The sequence below is a fragment of the Anabrus simplex genome, chromosome 3 (genome assembly GCF_040414725.1).
Source record: "Anabrus simplex isolate iqAnaSimp1 chromosome 3, ASM4041472v1, whole genome shotgun sequence".
In the NCBI taxonomy this organism is placed as follows: domain Eukaryota; kingdom Metazoa; phylum Arthropoda; class Insecta; order Orthoptera; family Tettigoniidae; genus Anabrus; species Anabrus simplex.
Window position 1 is genome coordinate 489,868,698 of NC_090267.1, and position 26,180 is coordinate 489,894,877.

Genomic DNA, 26,180 nt, shown 5'->3' on the forward strand with positions numbered 1-26,180 from the left:
TCCGAGGATAGAAACCGACCCTGGAAGGTAAACAGATAAATAAGAAGAAGATGAGGAAAAAGATCACGCGAACAGCTTACAAATAAATGAAAATATAAAGTATTTAAACTCTCAAGATCACGCCGGCAGCTGCTCCTCTCTGCTGACACAAGCGAACTGACACACGACGCCAATAGTCGCAACAATACTGAGCTCCGGGTGGGGGTGGGGGGGTTGGTTGTCCTCAGTCTAGCCCTGGAAACAATCAATTGCCTAGACAACCGGACCGAAGTGTTCACACGTAGCCAGTACAGTACTTGTAAGCCAGTCAACTGTATTCTGACAACTGGCATCATGTAAAGACGGCGTTACTGACAAGTTTTCTCAGCCCGAAATTTGCAACCTTTAATTTCTGTAGAGTGATAGAAGATAAACGATCGTCGCGAACCGCGTGCTGTCTCGAGAGGTGGGACAAATAATACGAGTTATGTATGTAGGAAGGTGTGGGTAATTTTCATTTATAGACTTGGCATCCCTTTAAACAGCACACAGCCCGTAGAGCCCTGGTAGAGCTCATCAAACAGAGCATGTAGAGAAGGCAAGTTGATCTCGTTTCTTACCTATTTGTGTAATACAAACATCTGCATTGGTCGTTGTGTGCAGTCGTGGCTGAGTGGTTAAGGCGTCTGACTAGAAATCAGATTCCCTCTGGGAGCGTAGGTTCGAGTCCTACCGACTGCGAGGATTTTTTCATGATCTATTCTATGCCAAACAGAGGCGGTGATTAGCAGGACCGGGGGCGGTTGGGAGGGACAGTCGCGTCCCTCAATTTGTGCAGAAAAATAAATATTTACCGGTATTCCCTTCTAACCAAGTACGACTCATAGCCCGAATGGTCGGCGTTGACTCCTTCGGTTCAGAGGGTCCTGGGTTCGTTTACCGGCCGGGTCGGGGGTTTGAATCGGCTCTGATTAATTCTTCGGGCCCGCGGACTGGGTGTTTGTGTTTGTCCCAACACTGTCCTCTTCATAATCAGTCAACACACTGCTGTACACTACCAACCACCACAGAAACACGCAATAGTGATAACATCCCTCCGTATAGGGTTGGCGTTAAGAAGGGCATCCAGCCATAAAACAGGGCCAAATCTCATGCACGACACAGTTCGCACCCGCGACCCCACATCAGAAGAAGAAGAAGAAGAAGAAGAAGAAGAAGAAGAAGAAGAAGAGGATTCCATTCTAGTCACCTGAATCTATCAATTATTTAAAAAAGCCATTTGTACAAGCGCTGTTATCTACTTAGCTATTTCTTTCTTTCTTTCTTTCTTTCTTTCTTTCTTTCTCTCCCTAATTTTTAATCCGTTCACCGTCCAGAGTTAGTTTTTCCCTTGGATTCAGCGAAGGATTTCCACCTTATCGCCTCAAGGGCAGTGTCCTGAACCATGAGACTTTGGGTCTGCGATACAACTGGGGAGGAGGATCAGTACTTCGCCCAGGCGGCCTCTCCTGAAATGTGGGATGATTGGACGATTGAAAGGGACAGACAAGGAAGGAGGAAAAAAGCGGCCGTGGCGCGGTAAATGCCTGGATAAGAATTAAGAAACCACGGAAAACCACTCCGAGATTGGCTGAAGTTGAAAACGATTCTCTCCCTAATCAGTGGACCTACCGATGCCGAGTGAACCCCCTTCCAGTCCACGGACCACTTTTCATATTTCGTGGCGGAGCCGGCAATCGACCCGGGCCTCCGGGGGTGGCATACTAAACACTGCATGGCAGAGGCGGATATACTGGTAAACTTATGTAGGTATTTATATGAAAGTTGAATTATGAGATGGAAATCTGTAGTCTCGGAAAAGAGGGGAGGGTTTGTCCACAATTGATTGTATCTTAGGCCTCTTATTGATGACAGCTGAGGCTTTCCAAAAGTAAAGGCATAAAAATGCGAAGATTTTCTTAACAATTTCCAGCATTTTAGCATTGTAAAGAAATGGGCACGAAAAGTCCACGCAGTCGGTAGGACTCGAACCTACGCTCCCAGACGGAATCCGATTTCTAGTCAGACGCCTTAACCACTCGGCCACGACTGCACATCGATGCAACCAACAGGTTATATTAGATAAATTAGTAGCTTGGCATCAAAGTTTCCGACCATTCGGAAGTTTTATATATTACAGTGGTTAGTATGATTAGCTTCCACAATCGAAGGCCCGAGCCCCGAGTTCAATTAGCGGTTCATTCTTTCTTTTTTAATCTGCTTCCCTCCAAGGTCCGTTTTTCCCTCGGACTCGGCGAGGGATTCCACCTCAAGTGCAGTGTCCTGGAGCTTCAGACTCTGGGTCGGGGGATACACCTGGGGAGGATGACCAGTATCTCGCCCAGGCGGCCTCACCTGCTATGCGGTGGGATGGGTAGATTGGAAGAGATAGACAAGGAAGAGGGAAGAGAGAGGCCTGGAGGAGATGTGGGAAACCACGGAAAACCACTTCCAGGATGAATGAGGTGGGAATCGAACTCCCCTCCGTTCAGTTGACCAGCCCTCGTACCACTTCTCAATTTTCGTGACAGAACACCATAGAGGTGGTTATTGCATTATATTACTGTACAATAGTTATATACACTGACTGACAGAGCAAATGCAACACCAAGAAGGAGTGGTCAGAACTTTATGCCAATTGCAGGGTAGACTGACGTCACTGAGGTATGCTCATGATGTGAAATGCGCCGCTGTGCTGCGCACGTAGCGAACGATAAATGGGACACGGCGTTGGCGAATGGCCCACTTCGTACCGTGATTTCTCAGCCGACAGCCATTGTAGAGCGTGTTGTCGTGTGCCACAGGACACGTGTATAGCTAAGAATGCCAGGCCGCCGTGAACGGAGGCATTTCCAGCAGACAGACGACTTTACGAGGGGTATGGTGATCGGGCTGAGAAGGGCAGGTTGGTCGCTTCGTCAAATCGTAGCCGATACCCATAGGGATGTGTCCACGGTGCAGCGCCTGTGGCGAAGATGGTTGGCGCAGGGACATTTGGCACGTGCGAGGGGTCCAGGCGCAGCCCGAGTGACGTCAGCACGCGAGGATCGGCGCATCCGCCGCCAAGCGGTGGCAGCCCCGCACGTACCAGAACAATTTCCCGTCGATTGGTTGAAGGAGGCCTGCACTCCCGGTGTCCGCTCAGAAGACTACCATTGACTCCACAGCATAGACGGGCACGCCTGGCATGGTGCCGGGCTAGAGCGACTTGGATGAGGGAATGGCGGAACGTCGTGTTCTCCGATGAGTCACGCTTCTGTTCTGTCAGTGATAGTCACCGCAGACGAGTGTGGCGTCGGCGCGGAGAAAGGTCAAATCCGGCAGTAACTGTGGAGCGCCCTACCGCTAGACAACGCGGCATCATGGTTTGGGGCGCTATTGCGTATGATTCCACGTCACCTCTAGTGCGTATTCAAGGCACGTTAAATGCCCACCGCTACGTGCAGCATATGCTGCGGCCGGTGGCACTCCTGTACCTTCAGGGGCTGCCCAATGCTCTGTTTCAGCAGGATAATGCCCGCCCACACACTGCTCGCATCTCCCAACAGGCTCTACGAGGTGTACAGATGCTTCCCTGGCCAGCGTACTCTCCGGATCTCTCACCAATCGAACACGTGTGGGATCTCATTGGACGCCGTTTGCAAACTCTGCCCCAGCCTCGTACGGACGACCAACTGTGGCAAATGGTTGACAGAGAATGGAGAACCATCCCTCAGGACACCATCCGCACTCTTATTGACTCTGTACCTCGACGTGTTTCTGCGTGCATCGCCGCTCGCGGTGGTCCTACATCCTACTGAGTCGATGCCGTGCGCATTGTGTAACCTGCATATCGGTTTGAAATAAACATCAATTATTCGTCCGTGCCGTCTCTGTTTTTTCCCCAACTTTCATCCCTTTCGAACCACTCCTTCTTGGTGTTGCATTTGCTCTGTCAGTCAGTGTATAATACTAGCTGTTACCCACGGCTTCGCTCGCGAGGATTTCGTAATTTGATTAAAATTTCTTGTTACTCGGTACTGCACCAAGACGTTACCTGTAAATCCATAAAGTATAAAAACTCTCCGAAAAAATGCATTTCATTTATCCAGAACCTATTTGTAAATCACGTCTGTGGCGTTGCCTTTTGGGGCTAAGATGACCAGGCTACTAGCAGACCTAAATCTGGAACACGGGACATGGAACTTTATGTGTGAGAAACAGTCCTCTTTTAATGTCAGAAAAAAAAAAGTTTTGTTTGTTTCTAAAGGAGATTCCAAATACCAAACTTCACGTTTGTAACATCTTAGTTCTTGAGATATACTGTAAGTTATCCTCATAAAGACAATTCAACTCCTTCGCTTATTTTCGATCTCCAGCTCGAAGTTGATTTTCCGAAAACTAAAAGTACGTGTTTCTTTGTTTTTAAAGGAGACTGCAGATACCAATTTTCACGTCCGTAACATGTTACGTTTATGAGATATAATGTAGACATCATCATCATCATCATCATCATCATCATCATCTGTTTACCCTCCAGGTTCGGTTTTTCCCTCGGACTTAGCGAGGGATCCCACCTCTACCGCCTCAAGGACAGTGTCCTGGAGCTCCAGACTCTTGGTCGGGGGATACAACTGGGGAGTATGACCAGTACTTCGCCCAGGCGGCCTCACCTGCTATGCTGAACAGGGGCCTTGTGGAGGGATGGGAAGATTGGAAGGGATAGGCAAGGAAGAGGGAAGGAAGCGGCCGTGGCCTTAAGATAGGTACCATCCCGGCATTCGCCTGGAGGAGAAGTGGGAAACCACGGAAAACCACTTCCAGGATGGCTGAGGTGGGAATCGAACCCACCTCTACTCAGTTGACCTCCCGAGGCTGAGTGGACCCCGTTCCAGCCCTCGTACCACTTTTCAAATTTCGTGGCAGAGCCGGGAATCGAACCCGGACCTCCGGGGGTGGCAGCTAATCACGCTAACCACTACACCACAGAGGCGGCCTAATGTAGACATACTCATTATTAAAACTGCCCCACTCATTAAATGGGTGGTCAGCGTGGAGGTCTTTAGTTTACACGGTTTCGGCTTCGATTGCGGACTAGGTCGGAGTTCTTTATCGCGTGTGATTAATTCTTCTGGCTCGGGGACAGGTTGTTTGTGTTTGTCCCAACATTCTCCTCTTCATATTCACTCAACACACCACGTTATCAACCACAACAGGAACACGCAATAGTAATTACATCCCTACAAACATGGTTGCCGTCAGGAAGGGCATCAAGCCTTAAAACAGGGTCAAATCCAATCGGGCGACACAGTTCGCACCCGCAACCCAACAGGTGTGGGTAAGGAGGTAGAAGAAGAAGAAGATACTCATTTTAAAAATTCACCCGCTTTTTTATTCTTTTCACCCTTTTGGTAGTGTGGTGCCAATATCTCCGTAACGGCTGGTTTTAGGGCCTTAAAATATGGTTTACATGCCCGTAGGGCTTTCTGACTTTTGTTCTTTGCGTCAAGGGGATTAAATTGAGGTTTGTCTCGTCCGTCTACGACAAATTCGATATGTTGCCTACATTAACGTATTATTTTTATATCTCGCCCCCCCGTGATACCCTACTCGAATTGTTTTGAAAATAGAATACACCCCATGTTATTCACTGGCAATGTGGCTTTCTTGAGGTGAAATCATTTTTAAAATCGGTTCATTACTTTTTGAGTCTATCCGTTACAAACAAATATACAAATTTTTCCTCTTATATTAGTATAGACAAATTAAATTTATGAAATGAAATGGCTCGCCAGTTGCAAGTCTTTTGTTTTGACTCGACTCCCGTAGGCGACCTGCGCATCGTGATGAGGATGAAATCATGATGAAGACGACACATGCAACCAGCCCCGTTCCAGCGAAATTAACCAATTACGGTTAATGTACCCGACCCTACCAGGAATCGAACCCGGAACCCCTGTAACCAAAGGCCAGCACGCTAACCATTTAGCCATGGAGCCGGACAATTAAATTAATAATACAAGAATGATATAAATGAAATATCGTATGGCTTTTAGTGCCGGGATATCCCAGGACGGGTTCGGCTCACCAGGTGCAGCTCTTTCTTTTTGACGCCCGTAGGATGAAATGATGATGAAGACAACAAATATACCCAGCCCCCGTGCCATTGGATTTAACCAATTAAGATTAAATTACCCGACCCGGCCGGGAATCGAACCCGGGACCCTCTGAACCCAAGCCAACGAGTCGGACACAAGAATGATGAGTGATTTGATTAAATTAAGATTAAATAAATTAGATATAATGAAAGGATACATTCTAAAAGTAATTTGCTACGTGTAAAGTACATACATTTAACAACATCTGAAGAACATTTACGTACGTGCCTACTTCGAACACCAGGCCCGTATTCTATCGTAGTATCCTTGAGCTGACGTTGCCATGGTTCCGGCCGATCCTTTCTTCACCCGATTCCTAGAGCGGGGTAATTTGAAGCCAATATCTTCTTAACGGTTGTTTTTAGGCCCTTAAAACATGGTTTTGGGATCCTAGGGCCTTACCAAGTTTTGTTCTTCACGTCGTGAGACGTAAAATGAGGGACAGTCGCTCCCCAAATTTGTGCAGAAAGATAAATATTTACCGGTATTCCATTCTACTCATGTCCGTGTCATTGGCTGAATGGACAGCGTTGAGGCCTTCGGTTCGATTACCGGCTGGGTTGGGAATTTTAATCGCCTCTGCTTAATTCTTCTGACCCGGGAACTGGGTGTTTGTGTTTGTCCCAACACTGTCCTCTTCATATTCAGTCAACACACAACTGTGCACTACCAACCGCGATAGAAACACGCAGTAGTGATTACATCCATTCGTATAGGGTTGGCGTTAGGAAGGGGTCCGGCCGTAAAACAGGGCCAAATCCCATGTGCGACGCAGATCGCACCCGCGACCCCACAGAAGAAGAAGATTCCATTCTAGTCAACTGAATCCATCAGTTATATTAAAAAGCAAATTTTACAAGCGTTGTTGTCTCCTTAGCTATTTCTTTAGGCGACTGGAAAAATCCCCAGTGGTTCCGAACTTGGGAGCGTGGGTTGGCGACCACGGGGCCATTAACTGAGTCGTGGCATTGCTTCCACTTACTTCTGCCAGGCTCCTCACTTTCATCTATCCTATCCGACCTCTCTTGGTCAACACTTGTTCTTTTCCGACCCCGACGCCATTCGGTTTGCGAGGGCTAGGGAGTCTTTCATTTACACGCCCTTCGTGGCCCTTGTCTTTCTTTGATCGATATCTTCATTTTCCGAAGTGTCGGATCCCTTTCCTTTTTCCCTCTTGTGAGTGTTATATAGAGGATGGTTGCCTAGTTGTACTTCCTCTTAAAACAATAATCACAACCACCACTACCACAGAGGCGGACGATGATCCTTACTGGCTCATAAATGTCTCCATAGTCCTTCCTGGAAAGTGGGAATAGGTTCCACTCATGGCAGGCAATTACTGTGAATGATTTATCGTAGATGGCAGTACTATGGGTAGGTAAAGCAAGGACGTAATTATTAGTAGATCTAGTGTTGAGATGTGATAAGAAGAAAGGTATTTGAAATATGAAGTAAGCTAAAATGGCTGTGAAGAATGAAGGATTTTATGGAGACGGCATAGGGTATCACAGTACGACGGATTTCTAGTCGGGGCCACGATAGGTGGTTATATAAAGGAGTGTATGTCCGATGTAGTATGTTTGATTCAAAATAAGGCATAAGGATCCTTGTTTTGAAAGAAACCTGTGAAAAATACGTAGGAAATATTTCACATTTAGTAGTGACTTAAGGACAATCTTATTCTTCTTAATCTGCTTACCCTCCAGGTTCTGTTTTTCCCTCGGACTCACCCAGGGATCCCACCTCTACTGCCTCAAGGGCAGTGTCCTGGAGCTTCAGACTCTGGGTCAGTTGTTACAACTGGGGAGGATAACCAGTACCTCGTCCAGGCGGCCTAACCTGCTATGATGAACAGGGTCCTTGTGGGCGGATGGGAAGGTTGGAAGGGATAGACAAGGAAGAGGGAAGGAAGCGGCCGTGGCCTTAAGTTAGATACCATCCCGGCATTTGCCTGGAGGAGAAGTGGGAAACCACAGAAAACCATTTCCAGGGTGGCTGAGGAGGGAATCGAACCCCCCTGTACTCATTTGACCTCCCGAGGCTGAGTGGACCCCGTTCCAGCCCTCGTACCACTTTTCAAACTTCGTGGTAGAGCCGGGAATCGAACCCGTGACTCCGGGGATGTCACACTGAACACTACACCGCAGAGGCGGACAATTGGTACACTTATGTATTTACTTACATGTACGTTGAATTATGAGATGGAAACCTGTCGTCTGGGATTTTTTTTTCAATTTGCTTTACTTCGCACCGGTAGTCTGGGAAAAGAGGAGGAGGGTTGTTCACAATTCAATGTATTAGTGGGGCGGATTACCTACATGTTATGTAAAGCCATAATAATGCGAAGTTTTTCTTAACAATTTCCAGTATTTTAGCATTGTAAAAAATGAGAGCACGAAAAATCTTCGCAGTCGGTAGGACTCGAACCTACGCTCCCAGAGGGAATCTGATTTCTAGTCAGACGCCTTAACCACTCGGCCACGACTGCACATCGGACTATTTTAGATTTTTATTTTAGATTTTAGATTTTAGGTTATTTTAGATAAATAAATTAGTAGGCTGGCAGCAAGTAAAGATCCCGACCATTCAAAAGTTTAACAAATTATAGTAGCTCTACCACCGAAGGCCCGAGTTCAGTTGACGGTTCTGCCACAAAGTTTGAGAAGTGGTACGAGGGCTTGAGGCAGTAGAGGTTATGTTTTATTGTACCTGACAATCGAGCTCGATAGCTGCAGGCGGTTAAGTGCGGCCAATATGCAGTATTCGGGAGGTAGTATGTTCGAACCCCGGGGGCTGGTTGTATGTGTCGTCTTCAACATCATTTCATCCTCATCACAACGCGCAGGTCGCCTACGGATATCAAATAAAAAACCAGCACCTGGCGAGTTTTTCCGTGGTTTCCCATTTTCACACCAGGCAAATGCTGGGGCTGTACCTTAATTAGCGCCACGGCCGCTTCCTTCCCACTCCTAGCCTTTTCCTGTCCCATCATCCCCATAAGACGTATCTGTGTCGGTGCGACGTAAAGCAACTAGCAAAAAAAGTAATAATAATAATAATAATACCTGGTAAGGTTAAGGCAATCAGGCCTTCTCTTCCATCTAACCAGGCACTGAAGTATACATATATTACAATGTATTACTTTACAATAATTATATTTAATACAAATTAGATAAATGGAATGAAATGGCGTATGGGTTTTAGTGCCGGGAATTTTCGAGTAGAAATTACGGACCCTGCCAGGAATCGAAGCCGGGCTCCTGTTACCATAGGCCAGCTCGCTAACCATTTAGCCATGCAGCCGGACAATTAAACTAATAATAATAATAATACAAGAATGATGAGTGATTAGATTAAATCATGATGAAACAAAATAGATATAATGAAAGGATACATTCTTCAAACTAATATCCAACATGTAAAAAAGAGGTAGGACATAAAATTTAATAACATTAGAAAACATTTACGCACGTGCCTACTTCGAACACCAGGCCTATATTCTACTGTAGAATACTTGAGCTGACGTCATGGTTACGGCCGATCATTTCTTCATCCGATTCCTAGAGCGGGGTAATGTGATGCCAATATCTTTGTTACGGAGTTACCCGTGGAATGCAGAGGTGAAAGAAGGCGCGGGCTGGAATGGGTCTAACTACAAGTTCGAAAGATGAATTGAAATTATCATAAAGGTTATATTTTCAGACCTTAACAAATTTCGTATAGACTTTCAAAATTCAACAAGTAACAAATGAACAACAAGCCAAAATCTGGTACAACGAAATCACAAGATTTAGGGGATCATTACAAGATCTGGGCTTCGAGGCCCAAGTTTTATAATTCCTGAGCTCTCAGCTCACAACCACAAATAACCAAAGGGCAGAAAACCCCTAATTACATGAAGCACTTGCTCCCACTTAGTAATGTCAACCCACCTAAAGACACCTTTCAAAACACCAGAAAGGGCTGACCTGCTCTCAATCTTTCAAGCCTATTAAAGGCTATACTATTCTTTACAATCACTTGCCATCGAGGCACAACTTACAAGTATTAAACAGGGGTATCTCGTAGCCAGCCTACAGGGCCTTAAAAGAAAAATAATAGTTTAATTTAAATGGCCCTAAATGCAAAAGGAAAGGAGGCCTGGATTAGCACTCCTAAATTCACTTTTTAAAACCTAAGAGGCACTAGACCGATGACACACGGGCTATTCCCAAGCTAGGGAGGTGAATCGTATAAGAACATTTTAATACATTTAGAGTAGAAAATCGGTTATGAAAACGTAGTCACCTCAAATCAAAAATGAAGGGGAGCTCGAGCGGGAAAAGCACTCTCTATCCCCGACTTACAGTTAAAGTAATAAGAAAATTTTGCATAAGCCGGCACTAAGTTACATTTTGAGACAGGTAGGTTACATTGAAAAGGTTTCGGACCTTCCCTGAGGGTTAAACTGCTGAGTTATCCAGAAATAAAGATGTTAAAAGGCCATTACCTTTGTTGAAGAGCTGCTGGCCGTAGGAAGAGGCGCTACTCGCCCCCTGCTATACTTCTATACACTAAGCTAGATGTTTTTGAAGTGGCCGAGAGCCAGGAAAATCAGCAGTTTTTATATTCTTGGGGAAGATTCGAGACCTTTCATGAATAATTAAGACACACCTACAGTAGTTTTTTGGGTAGCTTGCAGTTACACATCAAATTTGGAGAAGAAAGACGCAATTGGCTGAAAATTACTGACATAAATTATTGATTGGCTAACTTCAAACTGGCGGAAAGAGAAGATTTATATTGCCAACCCACAAATGAAAGAACGAAATTTAGTCAGGAACAAACTTATAAATACAAAATTTCTTCAAATAAAGTTCTACCACTTCGCACCAGGGTGCATGGTTATAGTTTTTGTAGAGACATCTATCAGAGAATGTCCACACTTCTTGATAATTAGTAAAACCAAAGCAGTTCGAAATTAACACAGTGACATCTTCTGAGAAACTGTTCAGATAATTCAGTTTTTAAAGTTCAGAGTTTCTGCCGTAGGGGAGTACTTAAAGGCGAAAAATTCAAAAGTGCGTCGTAGAGGTTTACCAACCGGTACAATCTTCATAACGGTTGTCTTTAGGCCCCGCAGAAGGAGAAAAAGAAGATTCCATTCTAGTCACCTGAATCCATCAAATATTTAAAAAAGTAATTTTTACAAACACTGCTGTCTACTTGCATATATCTTCTTTCTCTAATTCTTAATCCGTTCACCGTCAAGGGTTGGTTTTTCCACTGGATTCAGCGAAGGATTCCCACCTTCATCGCGTGAAGGGCAAAGTCCTATAGCGCGAGACTTTGGGTCCGGGGTACAACTGGGGAGGAGGATCATTACCTGCTAAACAAAGGCCTTGTGGGATGATGGGACGATTGGAAGGGATAGACAAGGAAGAGGGAAAGAAGCGGCCGTGGCCCGGCAAATGCCTGGAGAAGAATTGGGAAACCATGGAATACCACTCAGAGAATAGCTGAAGTGGAAATCGAATCTGTCTCTAATCACTTGTCCTCCCGATGAAGAGTAGACCCCCTTCCAGTCCACGTACCACTTTTAAAATTTCATGGCGTAGCCGGGAATCGAACTCGGGCCTCCGGGGGTTGTCACACTAAACAATACACCGCAGATTCGGAATATTCGTACACTTGTACTTATTTATACAAAAGTTGAATTATGAGTTGTTAATCTGTAGTCTGGGAAAAGAGGGGAGGGTTTGTCCACATTTCAGTGTATTAGTGGGGCGGACTACCTACATATTAGGCCCCTTAATGATGACAGCTGAGGCTTTCCAAAAGTAAAGGCATAATCATGCGAAGTTTTTCTTAACTATTTCCAGTAATGTAGCATTGTAAAAAACCTACGCCGTCGGTGGGACTCGCTCCTACGCTCCCAGAGCGAATCTGACTCATATACGTAGAAAGACGCCTTAACCACTCGGCCATGACTACACATCAGTCCACATGAACAGGTTTTTTTAGATAAATTAGTAGCTTGGTGTAGTGGTTAGCGTGATTAACTGCCTCCCTATGAGGCCCGGGTTCGATGCCCGGTTCTGCCACGAATTTTGAAATGTGGTACGAGGGCTGGAACGGGGTCCACTCAGCCTCAGGAGATAAACTGAGTAAAGGTGGGTTCGATTCCCACCTCAGCCATCCTGGAAGTGGTTTTCCGTAGTTTCCCTCTTCTCCTCCAGGCAGGTGCCGGAATGGTACCTAACTTAAGGCCACGGCCGCTTGCTTCGCTCTTCCCTGTCTATCTCTTTCAATCTTCCCATCCCTCCACAAGGCCCCTGTTGTTCAGCATAGCAGGTGAGGCCGCCTGGGCGTGGTACTGGTCATCCTCTCCAGTTCTATCACCCGACCCAGAGTCTGAAGCTCCAAGACACTGCCCTTGAGGGGGTAGAAATGGGATCCCTCGCTGAGTCCGAGGGAAAAACAGACTCTGAAGTGTCAACTGATAAAGAATAATAATAATAATAATAATAATAATAATAATAATAATAATAATAATAATAATAATAATAATAATAATAATAATAATAATAATAATAATAATAATAATAAGAATAAGAAGAAGAAGAAGAAGAAGAAGTACAGGTTATCGTGCTGGTCCGACAAACAACGTCGTTCCGTATACATATCGAGAAATTTAAGTTAGTATCGCCACGCCACTCTGGAGCCATGATCACGCGAACAGCTTAAACATAATTTAAAAATTAAAGTATTTAGTCCACCTTTGTGGTGTTGTGGTTAGTGTGATTAGCTGCCACCCGCGGAGGCTCGGGCATGATTCCCAGCTCTGCCACGAAATTTGAAAGGTGGTACGAGGTCTGGAACTGGGTCCACTCAGCCTCGGGAGGTCAACTGAGTAGAGTTGGGTTCGATTCCCACCTCAGCCATCCTGCAAGTGGTTTTCCGTTGTTTTCCCACTTCTCCTCCAGGCAAATGCCGCGATGGTACCTAAACTTAAGGATACGGCTGCGTCCTTCCCTCGTCCTTGCCTATCTATTCCAATCTTCCCATCCCCCAGCAAGGCCCCTGTTCAGCATAGCGAATGAGGCCGCCTGGGCGAGGTCCTGCCCAGTTGTATCCCCCGATCGTGAGTCTGAAGCTCCAGCACACTGCCCTTGAGGTGGTACAGGTGGGATAACTCGCTGAGTCGGAGGAAAAAACAGACCCTTGAGGGTAAACAGATAAAGAAGAAGAAGATGAGGAAAAAGATCACGCGAACAGCTTACAGATAAATGAAAATTAAATTATTTATTTATTTATTTATTTATTTATTTATTTATTTATTTATTTATTTATTTATTTATTTATTTATTTATTTATTTATTTATTTATTTATTTATTTATTTCATGTTTGTGGGTTACTGTAGTCACGTCCTAGTTCGTGAACCATGGGCAACGGCTGAGTGGCCTAGTAAGTGGTCCTGAGAGTCGGGATACCAGTTGCTATGGAATGGGAGTGGGCATCTCGGACATATTCTGAGTCGTGGCCCTCCTTGTGCTCAGGCGGCTAGGACTATACAATTCACCGATGGTCCATAACCCGTTAGAGGAGAGATCCTCACTTGGACTATGTGCAAGTAGGGCGGCATCCTGCTTCATGAATTTACCGAGCTCAGAACACTTTAAGCAAGCCTCGGACCTATGGGAGTAATGGAGTCCCACTCCCATTTGACAGGCGAGGGACTCCTTGGAAACAACTTGGTGAACGAAATGGAATTCGATGGGGAGCTATCAATATTAATGGGGCTTATGGAAGAAAGAAGGTAGAACTGGCTGAGTCAGCAAAGAGGATGCATCTGGATGTGCTAGAAGTAAGTGATATTCGGGTAAGGGGAGATAATGAGGAAGAGATAGGAGATTCTAAAGTGTACTTGACGGGTGTTAGAAAGGGAAGGGCAGAGTCTGGGGTAGGGCTCTTTATCAGGAATACCATTGCACGCAACATAGTTTCTGTTAGGCACGTAAATGAGCGAATGATGTGGGTAGATTTGTCAGTGGGAGGAATTAAGACAAGAATTGTGTCCGTGTATCCACCATGTGAGGGTGCAGATGCGGATGAAGTTGACAAGTTTTATGAAGGATTGAGTGACATCGTGGTCAGGGTCAACAGCAAGGATAGAATAGTGCTAATGGGCGATTTCAATGCGAGAGTTGGGAATAGAACTGAAGGATACGAAAGGGTGATGGGTAAATGTGGGGAAGATATGGAAGCTAATGAGAATGGGAAGCGTTTGCTGGACTTCTGTGCTAGTATGGGTTTAGCTGTTACGAATACATTCTTCAAGCATAAGGCTATTCACCGCTACACATGGGAGGCTAGGGGTACCAGATGCATAATAGACTATATCTTAAAAGACTTTGAATTCAGGAAATCTGTTAGGAATGTAAGAGTTTTTCGGGGATTTTTCGATGATACAGACCAGTATCTGATCTGTAGTGAACTAAGTATCTCTAGGCCTAGGGTAGAGAAAGTGAAATCTGTCTGCAAACGAATAAGGGTAGAAAATCTCCAGGACGAGGAAATTAGACAGAAGTACATGGATATGATTAGTGAGAAGTTTCGAACAGTAGACAGTAAGCAGGTTCAGGATATAGAAAGTGAATGGGTGGCATACAGGGATGCTGTAGTAGAAACAGCAAGGGAATGCCTAGGAACAACTGTGTGTAAAGATGGGAAAAGGCGAACATCTTGGTGGAATGATGAAGTGAGAGCAGCCTGTAAACGTAAAAAGAAGGCTTATCAGAAATGGCTCCAAACAAGGGCCGAGGCAGACAGGGATTGGTACGTAGATGAAAGAAGCAGAGCGAAACAAATAGTTGTTGAATCCAAAAAGAAGTCATGGGAAGATTTTGGTAATAACTTGGAAAGGCTATGTCAAGCAGCAGGGAAACCTTTTTGGACAGTAATAAAAAATCTTAGGAATGGAGAGAAAAATGAAATGAACAGTGTTTTGAGTAAATCAGGTGAACTCATAATAGACCCCAGGGAATCACTGGAGACGTGGAGGGAATATTTTGAACATATTCTCAATGTAAAAGGAAATCATCATGGTGGTGTTGCAAACAGCCAAGCTCATGGGGAGGAGGAAAATGATGTTGGTGAAATTATGCTTGAGGAAGTGGAAAGGATAGTAAATAAACTCCATTGTCATAAGGCAGCAGGAATAGATGAAATTAGACCTGAAATGGTGAAGTATAGTGGGAAGGCAGGGATGAAATGGCTTCATAGAATAGTAAAATTAGCATGGAGTGTTGGTAAGATACCTTCAGATTGGACAAAAGCAGTAATTGCACCTATCTATAAGCAAGGGAACTGGAAGGATTGCAACAACTATCGAGGTATCTCATTGATTAGTATACCAGGCAAAGTATTCACTAGCATCTTGGAAGGGAGGGTGCGTTCAGTCGTTGAGAGGAAGTTGGATGAAAACCAGTGTGGTTTCACACCACAGAGAGGCTGTCAGGATCAGATCTTCAGTATGCACCATGTAATTGAAAAATGCTGCGAGAGGAATAGGCAGTTGTGTTTATGTTTCGTAGATCTAGAGAAAGCATATGACAGGGTACCGAGGGAAAAGATGTTCGCCATACTGGGGGACTATGGAATTAAAGGCAGATTATTAAAATCAATCAAAGGCATTTATGTTGACAATTGGGCTTCAGTGAGAATTGATGGTAGAATGAGTTCTTGGTTCAGGGTACTTACAGGAGTTAGACAAGGCTGTAATCTTTCACCTTTGCTGTTTGTAGTTTTCATGGATCATCTACTGAAAGGTATAAAATGGCAGGGAGGGATTCAGTTAGGTGGAAATGTAGTAAGCAGTTTGGCCTATGCTGACGACTTGGTCTTAATGGCAGACTGTGCCGAAAGCCTGCAGTCTAATATCTTGGAACTTGAAAATAGGTGCAATGAGTATGGTATGAAAATTAGCCTCTCGAAGACTAAATTGATGTCAGTAGGTAATAAATTCAACAGGATTGATTGTCAGATTGGTGATACAAAGCTAGAACAGGTCGATAATTTCAAGTATTTAGATTGTGTGTTCTCTCAGGATGGTAATATAGTAAGTGAGATTTAATCAAGGTGTAGTAAAGCTAATGCAGTGAGCTCGCAGTTGCGATCAGCAGTATTCTGTAAGAAGGAAGTCAGCTCCCAGACGAAACTATCTTTACATCGGTCTGTTTTCAGACCAACTTTGCTTTACGGGAGCGAAAGCTGGGTGGACACAGGATATCTTATTCATAAGTTAGAAGTAACAGACATGAAAGTAGCAAGAATGATTGTTGGTAAAAACAGGAGGGAACAATGCCAGGAGGGTACTCGGAATGAGGAGATAAAGGCTAATTTAGGAATGAACTCGATGGATGAAGCTGTACGCATAAAACGGCTTCGGTGGTGGGGTCATGTGAGACGAATGGAAGAGGATAGGTTAGCTAGGAGAATAATGGACTCTGTTATGGACGGTAAGAGAAGTAGAGGGAGACCAAGACGACGATGGTTAGACTCGGTTTCTAACGATTTAAAGATAAGAGGTATAGAACTAAATGAGGCCACAACACCAATTGCAAATCGAGGATTGTGGCGACGTTTAGTAAATTCTCAGAGGCTTGCAGACTGAACGCTGAAAGGCATAACAGTCTATAATGATAATGTATGCATGTATCAAGACCACGCAGGCAGCTGCTCCTCTCTGCTGACGCCAATAGTCGCAACAATACTGAGCTCCGGGTGGGGGTGGGGGGGTTGGTTGTCCTCAGTCTAGCCCTGGAAACAATCAATTGCCTAGACGACCGGACCGAAGTGTTCACACGTAGCCAGTACAGTACTTGTAAGCCAGTCAACTGTATTCTGACAACTGGCAACATGTAAAGACGGCGTTACTGACAAGTTTTCTCAGGCCGAAATTTGCAACCTTTAATTTCTGTAGAGTGATAGAAGATAAACGATCGTCGCGAACCGGGTGCTGTCTCGAGAGGTGGGACAAATAATACTAGTTATGTATGTAGGAAGGTGTGGGTAATTTTCATTTATAGACTTGGCATTCCTGTAGACAGGACACAGCCCGTAGAGCCCTGGTAGAGCTCATCATAACAGAGCATGTAGAGAAGGCAAGTTGATCTCGTTTCATACCTGTTTGTGTAATACAAACATCTGCATTGGTCGTTATGTGCAGTCGTGGCTGAGTGGTTAAGGCGTCTGACTAGAAATGAGATTCCCTCTGGGAGCGTAGGTTCGAGTCCTACCGACTGCGAGGATTTTTTCATGATCTATTCTATGCCAAGCAGAGGCGGTGATTAGCAGGAACGGGGGCGGTTTGGAGGGACAGTCGCTCCCCCAGTATGTGCAGAAAAATAAATATTTACCGGTATTCCATTCAAACCCAGTCCGACTCATTGGCTGAATGGTCGCCGTTGACTCCTTCGGTTCAGAGAGTCCCGGGTTCGATTACCGGCCGGGTCGGGAAATTTAATCGCCTCTGATTAATACTTTTGTCCCGGGAACTGGGTGCTTGAGTTTGGCCCGACACTGTCCTCTTCATAATCAGACAACACACTAATGTACACTACGAAACATCACAGAAACACGCAATAGTGATTACATCCCACCGTATACGGTTGGCGCAGGAAGGGCATCCGGCCGTAAGAAAGGGCCAAATCCAATGTGCGACACAGTTCGCACTCGCGACCTCACATGTGTGGGAAAAGCGGTAGGAAATAGTAATGATTCCATTCTAGCCACCCTGTGACGTACCCACTTGGCCCACAGATGTATGACAAATTTATAACGTGGCGGGTCACTTTAATCAGTGGCGTATCCTGGAATCTCCACTGAGGCATGCAACTAGTAACCATGCAGTTAACACAATGTATTAAGTAAATTTAAATTCTACTCACCCTAATTACATGTAGGTGAACTCGAGCCAAACAGTTTTACTGTAAGTTTCTGGATTGAACGTGCGTACACAATTCTTGTTTTCTCTTTTTAAATTTACGAGGGTCCGCCTCTGTGGTGTAGTAGTTAATGTAATTAGCTGCCACCCCCGGAGGACCGGGTTCGCTTCCCGGCTCTGCCACGAAATAGTAATGTGGTACGAGGGCTGGAACGGGGTCCACTCAGCCTCGGGAGATCAACTGAGTAGAGGTAGGTTCGATTCCCACCTCTGCCATCCTGGAAGTGGTTTTCCGTGGTTTCCCACTTCTCCTCCAGGCAAATGCCGGGATGGTACCTAACTTCAGGCCACGGCCGCTTCCTTCCCTCTTCCTTGTCTATCCCTTCCAATCTTCCCATCCACCGCAAGGCCCCTGTTCAGCATAGCAGGTGAGGCAGCCTGGGTGAGGTACTTGTCATCCTCCCCAGTTGTATCCCCCGACCCAGAGTCTGAAGCTCCAGGACACTGCCCTTGAGGCGGTAGAGGAGGGATCCCTCTCTGAGTCCGAGGGAAAAGCCAACCCTGGAGGGTAAGCAGATTTTTTTTTTGCTAGGGGCTTTACGTCGCACCGACACAGATAGGTCTTATGGCGACGATGGGATAGGAAAGGCCTAGGAGTTGGAAGGAAGCGGCCGTGGCCTTAATTAAGGTACAGCCCCAGCATTTGCCTGGTGTGAAAATGGGAAACCACGGAAAACCATCTTCAGGGCTGCCGATAGTGGGATTCGAACCTACTATCTCCCGGATGCAAGCTCACAGCCGCGCGCCTCTACGCGCACGGCCAACTCGCCCGGTGGTAAGCAGATTAAGAAGAAGAAGAAGAAATTTACGAGGGAAGGTAGAGGTCGCGCGGCTTTAACTATTTGCATCTTTTCATCAAACGAACGACCAGTAAATGGCTTTTCAAACTGATTTACAATTATATCCGTTTTAGACTCATCCATCGTTAATACCACATGTGCGCAAAACGACGAATAGCACAGGAATAGCACAGGAACAGCACACACAGAATGAACTCACTAATCAGCAAAACACACAATGAATTAACTCACTAGTTAGCCACAACTCAAGCACTGGAGGTAAGTCACCCCAGTGGCATTGGTCAGTTTCTTCACGTTGGGTTCTCGCTAGGGGGTAATCTGTGTGTCCCGTTCGCTGCAAACATGTCGACTTTCTCCAAGTTGCTAACAGATGGCAGAGGGTAGCACGGGTATGGGGTGACAAATTCTGACCAAGTTTCAATTGCAGCGACATCGTTCGGAGGGTTTCTGAACTACGTCTGCCAGTGAATGCAATTTTACGATTGAATGCCTTACGTCGTTAACTCCCCCATTTGCTGTCTCTTTCTTCCGAGAGTGGAGTAGACGGCGAGACTACACCAGCACCACACGTAATCAAGCAACGGAACTAGTACAGTTGCGCGGACCTTTTGAACTTCTGAGAGATGAAATCGTTAATATTTGACCTGAAACAACCTAAAATCGTAAATCAGACAGTTCTTTGTGTTATCATAACGCATGCAATGAATGCCTTGCATTCAAGGAGAATACGCCCCTGACTTTAATATTAAAATAAATAAATTATATGTCATTGTTTCTCCAGAAACAGTATCCCAAGGGCGCCAGTCTTCAAGCTTATGGCTTGAAAACAAAAGTAGATAATTAGTAATAATAATAATGCGTAATGAGACTCAAAAAACTCCCAGGGCTGAGGTGAACGGAACACAAATCATTAAGTACACTTACTTGGAATTTAAGGATGATTAATAATAATTTCATAAAATACAAATTAAAACAGCTATTTATTAAGATGAAAAACGTGACGTAACGGCGTTTTAAAGACATCTGAACTTACGGACGCAGAAGAAAAATTGAATGAAATTAATTTAAAAAAAAAGAACTGTTGCGCGAAGACATGCAGTAACTTATGCCATAAGCTCACCATATGTAGACTCTGTTGTCTTGAAGCTGATGATATGTGGATCTCGTACCGGCTGCCTTCTCTGTTGTTGGATTCCAGTCCTACTTCTACATTTCCTGTCCTTAACACTTCCTACTGTACTCCTTACATAAAGTCGTAATGAGTCCTAATTTTAAGTGCAAAACCACCATGGGTTATGTTCATGGAGAGAATACATTCGTATTCTTCCGTATTACGGAACAGTAGCGTAGCTAATTTCATAATAAAAGCTCTCCTTCCCTATACTAGTCAGAACCGGTCTCCCGTTGACTACCTCTCGTCATTGAGATAACAAGTCCCAATGAGAGTAACTTTTGAGTAGAATATACTCAGATGCGAAGTGAACTAAGTTAAAATCTTCTCTGATGTATAGACGTAGAATCGTAGTAAGAGTATCTTCCAAGCGTGAGAATCAGAATCAGAATGTCCGAATACAAGTGACAATCTGCTCACGAGTAAGAATACGAGTATGAATGTGAAAACGACTGCTAATGCTAATAAGAATCTGAATCTGAATGTCTACTCCAGCTCTTGTCGGTGGTATATATCGGTTCAAAAGTCTCCTTCCATCAGCCATATCACATGGTCCAGTAAGATTCGAAGTCTCATCCCTTCTCCGATGTATAGCTGTGAATCCATCACGTTGCTTCATTACGTTCATTCGCATAGGCTGAACTTTCCCGCTGAAATAACGCGTCCCGAAGCGGAGTTTGAAAAGTGGGTGTTAATAATGTATCAACTGTCTCTTCATGAGGTAGACAGAGTAAGGTCTCTCGTAACCTAGATGACGTACTTTTCCTGGAATTGGGCTGAAATTAGCCTGCTGACTCTGGTCACCTCACAACGGCTATTGGAAAATTTACTGCAAGTTATAAATATGCATGGTGTTGAAATACTTTACCGAATAATTTGTTCGTTCAGAATACGTTATAGCCGCGATACAAAGAAATGAAATGATGATTGAAATGGATGATAAAAACCCTATATATATATATATATATATACATATTAATTTAAACATGACCTATCAGTGATTAAATATACACATCTTATCAATTAATTTCATAGTTCAATAATTAAAAACATGCAGTGATGTCCCAAACATCACAACCTGAATCTGTCAATTAATTAAAAAAGCAATTTGTACAAACCCTGTTGTCTCATTAGCTATTTCTTTCTTTAATTCTTTCTTTCTTTCTTTCTTTCTTTCTTTCTTTCCTTCTCTAATTTTTAATCCGTTCACCGTCCAGAGTTGGTTTTCCCCTTGGATTCAGCGAAGAATTCCCACATTCACCGCCTCATGGGCAATGTCCTGGAGCGTCGGACTTGGGTCTGGGATGAAACTGGGGAGGAGGATTAGTACCTAGCCCATGCGCCCTCACCTGCTATGCTAAACAGGGGCCTTGTGGGATGATGGGACGATTGGAAGGGATAGAAAAGGAAGAGGGAAAGAAGCCGCTGTGGCCCGGCAAATACCTGGAGAAGAATTGGGAAATCACGGAAAACCACTCCGACAATGGCTGAAGTAGAAATCGAATCTCTCTCTAATCAGTGGACCTCCCGATTCCGAGTGGAACCCCTTTCAGTACACGTACCACTTTTCAAATTTCGTGGCGGAGCCGGGAATCGAACCCGGGCATCCTGGGTTGGCACACTAAACACTACACCGCAGAGACGGACATATTCGTATACTAATGTATTTATTTATGTGAAACTTGAATTGTCCGCCTCTGTGGTGTAGTGGTTAGTGCGATTAGCTGCCAACCCCCGAGGCCCGGGCATTATTCCCGGCTCTGCAACGAAATTTTAAAGGTGGTACGAGGGCTGGAACGGGATCCACTCGGCCTCGAGAGGTCAACTGAGTAGAGTTGAGTTCGATTCCCACCTCAGCCATTCTGGAAGTTATTTTCCGAGGTTCCCCATTTCTCCTCCAGGTAAATGCCGGGACGGTACCTAACTTAAGACCTTCCAAACTTCCAATCCCCCTCGCTGAGTCCGAGGATAGAAACCGGCCCTGGATGGTAAACAGATAAAGAAGAAGATGAGGAAAAAGATCACGCGAACAGCTTAGAAATAAATGAAAATATAAAGTATTTAAACCATCAAGACCACGCCGGCAGCTGCTCCTCTCTGCTGACGCCAAAAGTCGCAACAATACTGAGCTCCGGGTGGTGGGGGTTGGTTGTCCTCAGTCTCGCGCTGGAAACAATCAATTGCCTAGACAACCGGACCGAAGTGTTCACACGTAGCCAGTACAGTACTTGTAAGCCAGTCAACTGTATTCTGACAACTGGCATCATGTAAAGACGGCGTTACTGACAAGTTTTCTCAGCCCGAAATTTGCAACCTTTATTTTCTGTAGAGTGATAGAAGATAAACGATCGTCGCGAACCGCGTGCTGTCTCGAGAGGTGGGACAAATAATACGAGTTATGTATGTAGGAAGGTGTGGGTAATTTTCATTTATAGACTTGGCATCCCTGTAAACAGCACACAGCACAGAGCTCATCATAACAGAGCATGTAGAGAAGGCTAGTTGATCTCGTTTCTTACCTATTTGTGTAATACAAACATCCGCGCTGGTCACTATGTGCAGTCGTGGCCGAGTGGTTAAGGCGTCTGACTAGAAATCAGATTCCGTCTGGTAGCGTAGGTTCGAGTCCTACCGACTGCGTACATTTTTTCATGATCTGTTATTCTATGCCAAACTGAGGCGGTGATTAGTAGGAACAGGGTAGGGGGGAAGCGTAGTCGCTCCCCTAATTTGTGCAGAAAAATACATATTTACCGGTATTCCATTCTAACCAAGTCCGACTCATAGTCCGAATGGTCGGCGTTGACGCCTTCGGTTCAGAGGGTCCTGGGTTCGATTACCGGCCGGGTCGGGGATTTGAATCGGCTCTGATTAATTCTCGGGCCCGCGCACTGGGTGCTTGTGTTTGTGTTTGTCCCAACACTGTCCTCTTCATATTCAGTCAACACACTGCTGTACACTACCAACCACCACAGAAACACGCAATAGTGATTACATCCCTCCGTATAGGGTTGGCGTTAAGAAGGGCATCCAGCCATAAAACAGGGCCAAATCTCATGTGAGACATAGTTCGCACCCGCGACACCACATCAGAAGAAGGAGAAGAGGATTCCATTTTAGTCACCTGTATCAATTATTTAAAAAAGCAATTTGTACAAGCGCTGTTGTCTCCTTAGCTATATCATCCTTTCTTTCTTTCCCTAATTCTTAATCCGTTCACCGCCCAGAGCCAGAGTTGGCTTTTCCCTTGGATTCAGCGAAGGATTCCCACCTTATCGCCTCAAGTGCAGTGTCCTGGAGGGTGAGACTTTGGGTCTGGGATACAACTGGGGAGGAGGATCAGTACTTCGCCCAGGCGGCCTCTCCTGAAATGTGGGATGTTTGGACAATTGAAAGGGACAGACAAGGAAGAAGGAAAAAAGCGGCCGTGGCGCGGCAAATGCCTGGATAAGAATTAAGAAACCACGGAAGACCACTCCGAGAATGGCTGAAGTTGAAAACGATTCTCTCCCTAATCAGTTGGCCTCCCGATGCCGAGTGAACCCCCTTGCAGTCCACGGACCCCGGGCCTCCGGGGGTGGCATACTAAACACTGCATGGTAGAGGCGGACATATTGGTAAACTTATGTAGTTATTTATATGAAAGTTGAATTATGAGATGGAAATCTGTAGTCTCGGAAAAGAGGGGAGGGTTTGTCCACAATTGAATGTATCTCATCATCATCATCTGTTTACCCTCCAGGTTCGGTTTTTCCCTCGGACTTAGCGAGGGATCCCACCTCTACCGCCTCAAGGGCAGTGTCCTGGAGTTTCAGACTCTTGGTCGGGGGATACAACTGGGGAGTATGACCAGTACCTGCTATGCTGAACAGGGGCCTTGTGGAGGGATGGGAAGATTGGAAGGGATAGGCAAGGAAGAGGGAAGGAAGCGGCCGTGGCCTTAAGTTAGGTACCATCCCGGCATTCGCCTGGAGGAGAAGTGGGAAACCACGGAAAACCACTTCCAGGATGGCTGAGGTGGGAATCGAACCCACCTCTACTCAGTTGACCTCCCGTGGCTGAGTGGACCCCGTTCCAGCCCCCGTACCACTTTTCAAATTTCGTGGCAGAGCCGGGAATCGAACCCGGGCCTCCGGGGGTGGCAGCTAATCACGCTAACCACTACACCACAGAGGCGGACTGAATGTATCTTAGGCCCCTTATTGATGACAGCTGAGGCTTTCCAAAAGTAAAGGCATAAAAATGCAATTTTTTTAACAATTTCCAGTATTTTAATACTGTAAAGAGATGGGCACGAAAAATCTACGCAGTCGGTAGGACTCGAACCTACGCTCCCAGAGAGAATCTTATTTCTAGTCAGACGCCATAACCACTCGGCCACGACTGCACGTTGATGCCACGAACAGGTTGTTGTTGTTGTTGTTGTTGTTGTTGTTGTTTGAGTCATCAGTCCATAGACTGGTTTGATGCAGCTCTTCATGCCACTCTATCCTGTGCTAACCTTTACATTTCTACGTAACTATTGCATCCTACATCTGCTCTTATCTGCTTGTCATATTCATACCTTGGTCTACCCCTACCGTTCTTACCACCTACACTTCCTTGAAAAACCAACTGAACAAGTCCTGGCTATCTTAAGATGTGTCCTATCATTCTATCTCTTCTTCTCGTCAAATTTAGCCAAATCGATTCAGTATCTCTTCATTCGTGATTCGATCTATCCATCTCACCTTCAGCATTTTTCTGTAACACCACATTTCAAAAGCTTCTATTCTCTTTCTTTCTGAGCTAGTTATCGTCCATGTTTCACATCCATACAATGCCACGCTCCACGCAAAAGTCTTCGAAAACATCTTTCTAATTCCTATATCAATGTTTGAAGTGAGCAAATTAATTTTCTTAAGAAAGCTCTTCCTTGCTTGTGCTAATATGCATTTTGTGTGCTCCTTGCTCGCCTCTGTGGTGTAATGGTTAGCGTGATTATCTGCCACCCTGGAGGTTCGGGTTCGATTCCCGGCTCTGCCACGAAATTTGAAAAGTGGTACGAGGACTGGAACGGGGTCCACTCAGCCTCGGGAGGTCAACTGAGTAGAGGTGGGTTCGATTCCCACCTCAGCCATCCTCGAAGTGGTTTTCCGTGGTTTCCCACTTCACCTCCAGGCGAATGCCGGGATGGTACCTAACTTAAGGCCACGGCCGCTTCCTTCCCTCATCCTTGACTATCCCTTCCAATCTTCCCATCCCCCTACAAGGCCCCTGTTCACCATAGCAGGTGAGGCCGCCTGGGCGAGGTACTGGTCATACTCCCCAGCTGTATCCCCTGACCAAGAGTCTGAAGCTCCAGGACACTGCCCTTGAGGCGGTAGAGGTGGGATCCCTCGCTGAGTCCGAGGGAAAAGCCGAACCTGGATGGTAAACAGATGATGATGTCCTCACTTCTGCCATCGTTAGTTATTTTACTACCCAAGTAACAATATTTTTCTACTTCCTTTAAGACTTCATTTCCTAATTTAATAATTCCTGCATCACCTGCCTTCGTTCGACTGCACTCCATTACTTTTGTTTTCGACTTATTTAATTTCATCTTGTACTCCTTACCCAAGACTTCGTCCATATCATTCAGCAGCTTCTCGAGATCTTCTTCAGTCTCATATAAAATAACAATATCATCGGCAAATCTCAAGGTTTTGATTTCCTCTCCTTGGATTGAGATTCCCTTTCCAAATTCCTCTTTGATTTCCTTTACTGCCTGTTCTATGTAAATATTGAAAAGGAAGGCGGACAAACTGCAGCCTTGCCTCACTCCTTTCTGGATTGCTGCTTCTTTTTCAAAGCCGTCAATTATTATCACTGCAGACTGATTTTTATACAGATTGTAGATAATTCTTCGTTCTCGGTATCTGATCCCAATCACCTTCAGAATCTAAATAGATTGGCCCAATCAACATTATGGAATGCCTTTTCTAGATCTACGAATGCCATGTACGTGGGCTTGTCCTTCTTGATTCGATCCTCTAAGATCAGACGTAAAGTCAGGATTGCTTCACGTGTTCCTACATTTCTTTTG

At 45.2% G+C, this 26,180-nt stretch overlaps 6 non-coding genes across 6 annotated transcripts; 3 read left to right on the forward strand and 3 right to left on the reverse strand.

Annotated features, from left to right (window-relative positions):
• Positions 1–638: 638 nt before the first annotated feature.
• On the forward strand, positions 639–720 carry TRNAS-AGA (transfer RNA serine (anticodon AGA)). The gene has a single exon. It is a non-coding gene; the product is annotated as a tRNA-Ser (tRNA).
• Positions 721–1,989: 1,269 nt separating this feature from the next.
• TRNAS-AGA (transfer RNA serine (anticodon AGA)) lies at positions 1,990–2,071 on the reverse strand. Its single transcript has one exon. It is a non-coding gene; the product is annotated as a tRNA-Ser (tRNA).
• Positions 2,072–8,561: 6,490 nt separating this feature from the next.
• On the reverse strand, positions 8,562–8,643 carry TRNAS-AGA (transfer RNA serine (anticodon AGA)). Its single transcript has one exon. It is a non-coding gene; the product is annotated as a tRNA-Ser (tRNA).
• An 8,718-nt stretch (positions 8,644–17,361) lies between these two features.
• Positions 17,362–17,443, forward strand: TRNAS-AGA (transfer RNA serine (anticodon AGA)). Its single transcript has one exon. It is a non-coding gene; the product is annotated as a tRNA-Ser (tRNA).
• Positions 17,444–22,671: 5,228 nt separating this feature from the next.
• Positions 22,672–22,753, forward strand: TRNAS-AGA (transfer RNA serine (anticodon AGA)). The gene has a single exon. It is a non-coding gene; the product is annotated as a tRNA-Ser (tRNA).
• A 1,665-nt stretch (positions 22,754–24,418) lies between these two features.
• TRNAS-AGA (transfer RNA serine (anticodon AGA)) lies at positions 24,419–24,500 on the reverse strand. Its single transcript has one exon. It is a non-coding gene; the product is annotated as a tRNA-Ser (tRNA).
• Between the last annotated feature and the right edge of the window lie 1,680 nt (positions 24,501–26,180).